We start from the raw sequence: 755 nt of genomic DNA on the forward strand, positions 1-755 counted from the left end.
CCTGTTTATTTCTTCCCTGTACCTGTCTATGTAGAAACGGAAGCGTTTGGCAATACCACCAGAAGTTCCTCCGTTCTTAGGTTGCTCATTTCCTGTTCCTTCACCTCTTCCTTGAGCTTATCCACGGCAGCAAGGATCTTGCTAATGTTTGACATACACAGCTCAGTCCTGCCTTCCATCACGCTAGGCTGCTCAGCTTGACTCTGTCTGGCGTCGGGCTCTGCGTCAGCCTCATCTATCTGTTGCAGCACTTCCTCGGGAGGCTGTTCCTCAGTAGCAGTGTGCACTTCTTGTATGTCCGCCAATGTAACGTTCTCGAAACCTGGTACAGCTTGTGCTGCTGTCAATGTTGCTGCCTCAGCCTCGGCCAGTGGTTGAATGGCCGTCTCCTGGGTGATGCATAAGTGAGGCACGAGCATTCGCCACGCATGGTTCACCGTTGCAGGTGTAATCTGGTGCCAGGCTTGTAGGAGAAATTCAACTGCGTCCTTCACCGTAAAGTTACGCCAAAATGCATCAACAGTCATGGCATCTGTAGCAGGCCGGGATACTGGTGCTGGTGGAGATGGAACGGGAGCAGATGCCTCATCAAGGTCTTCGTCGTGATCTTCTTGTAAGGCATGAAGCTCCTCTTGTGTGTCAGTCTTCCTGCGTAGGTAGTTGTACATTTGCTTATGGTAGAAATGCTTCACTGTGGCGATTAGTTCTTCATCCAGTGGCTGCACTAGTGGCGTCATGCGGGGCGGCAGAAACAC

This window comes from Coenobita brevimanus, chromosome 27 (genome assembly GCF_032717465.1).
Source record: "Coenobita brevimanus isolate Jiangsu-jjx chromosome 27, ASM3271746v2, whole genome shotgun sequence".
NCBI classification, from domain to species: Eukaryota; Metazoa; Arthropoda; class Malacostraca; order Decapoda; family Coenobitidae; genus Coenobita; species Coenobita brevimanus.